This window comes from Lagenorhynchus albirostris, chromosome 9 (genome assembly GCF_949774975.1).
Source record: "Lagenorhynchus albirostris chromosome 9, mLagAlb1.1, whole genome shotgun sequence".
Lineage (NCBI taxonomy): Eukaryota > Metazoa > Chordata > Mammalia > Artiodactyla > Delphinidae > Lagenorhynchus > Lagenorhynchus albirostris.
The window spans coordinates 78,091,914-78,093,926 of NC_083103.1; the positions used below are offsets into that span (position 1 = coordinate 78,091,914).

The 2,013-nt window shown below is 44.6% G+C and overlaps 1 pseudogene; it reads right to left on the reverse strand.

The window, feature by feature from the left end:
• Window positions 1-312: 312 nt before the first annotated feature.
• LOC132525364 (BAG family molecular chaperone regulator 2-like) lies at window positions 313-1,032 on the reverse strand (annotated as a pseudogene).
• Window positions 1,033-2,013: the final 981 nt, after the last annotated feature.

The following is a 2,013-nucleotide window of genomic DNA, read 5'->3' on the forward strand; positions in this document are numbered from 1 at the left end:
GAACCGTGAGGCTTTTCCCTTAGACGAGCACTTATTTTCCTTCACACACTAAGTGTTCATCCAAGAACAGCGGATGTGCTAGAGCCTAGCACAAGACAAGAATTCAATCTAAAAACTTCTAGAAAGGTAACCAAAATATTTCTAGCTTTAATTGTTCTTCACAAAACTAACGACACTGAAATATTTTCCTCATCGGAAACAACTATCAGTATCAAATTAGTTGTTATGCCTAACAAACAGAACTAGTTATCACTTAAAATAGTATTTTATCCTTATTACATCATTATTTATAAGGGCTCTTAGGTCTGAACACTAATTGAATCTGCTTTCAGCATTTTGTTGCAGAGTTTTGGAACCAGTTCCTTTAGAATGTGTACTTAAAATAATATTTTATCCTTAATACGTCATTATTTATAAGGGCTCTTAGAAACTCTGACAAGGCCATCATCAAGCTGCTAGCGCATTCTAAAGGAACTGGTTCCAAAACTGCAACAAAGTGCTGAAAGCAGATTCAATTAGTGTTCAGACCTAAGCATGGTTTCTAGTCTTCTCTTAATTTTCCTCTGATCTTCAGGAGCACAGCCAATTACTAGGGACTGAAACTTCTGATCCCCCAGCCCAGGAGGCACCTCTGAGGGGCATGCGCTGTACATCGACGCTAGGTGACTCGGCGTTTCCCAGATCATCCAGAAACGTGCTGACCACCTCGCTGATGATCCTGGGGCATGCTTGAGGGGCTCCTGCTGCTGGGGGTTTCTAATTGTTTCCATTGAAACTTCAACGGTCCCATCAAACGCTTTGCAGTCAGATTTAATTCTTCTCTTTCCCCGTCGCCGATCTGCGCGTGCCCTGGCTGTTCTGGATGCTGTGCATCATCTCAGAAGGAAATCTTTCTCCTGCTCAACTGCAGCAGCAGCTTCTCTCAAAGCTTCCACCCTGCGCTCCAGCTGGTCCAGGCTCTCCAGAAGGCGGCTGGAGAGGTCAACCCATGAAAGAGGAGCAGGCCTTGGTGCTGATGCTCGCCTGAGCCATCTCGGCCGCAGGAGCCGCCGCCACCTTGCGGCGCTCGCCTCCCTCTGACGCGCCACCCGCGGCCCCCGGGCCGGGGCCGGGGCCGGGGAGCCAGGTGCCTGTGCATGAGACGCTCGCTGGCCCCGGGCTCGGACGGCTTCGGACGGTCTCGAATGGTCTCAGAGGGGCGATGGCTGGCGAGAGGAAGCCCAGCGATTTTCCAGTGCGGGCGCGGATGGGAGGCCTCCCGTGGCGCCTGGGCTCACTCTGCCCGGGAACACCGCCTCGCCCAGTTTCATAAATATGATGCAACTTCAGGCCTTTTCCCCTTTCTTAAAAGCAGATGTAGATATTTGTTCTATGAAGCTACATTAGGGGTAATATGTTTTAATATACAGTTTAATTTGTTAAATAATGCGTGTCAGATAATTTTGAATAAAATTAAAACCAAAAACCCAGGAGGATTTTTTTCTTCCTGTGAAAATGGAACTTGATTCTAAAAGATATATAAAAATTCAAAGAGTTGAAAATATTCCAATTAATCTTGAAAAACACATGTTGAAGGACTTGTTCTCAAGATATCAACTTATTTTAAGAACTTGAGTCCTATGGGAGTGTGTATGTTTTCTAGACCAGTGCGTCTCTAAATTAAAGTACATTTAGGTCACCTGCGTGTCTTGTCAAAATGCAAATGCTGATTAAGTATATCTAAAATAAAGCCTAAACTGCTCTCAGGTGATACTGATGCTGCTGATCTTTGATCAAACTTTAAATAAGATTATAGACTAGTGGTTTGCAGCTCTAGCTGCATATTCACCTGGGTAGCTCTTAAGTGCACTAATACGTAGCATCAAACCAATTAAATTAGAATCTCTGGGATTGTGCTCCAATCATTGGCATGTTGAAAACTCCCAAGTGATTTTAATGTGCAGTCAATATGTTGGAAACCTAAGAGATCCAACGTATAGAAGGAAGCAGACATCTGGAGGTTTAAAAACTGTT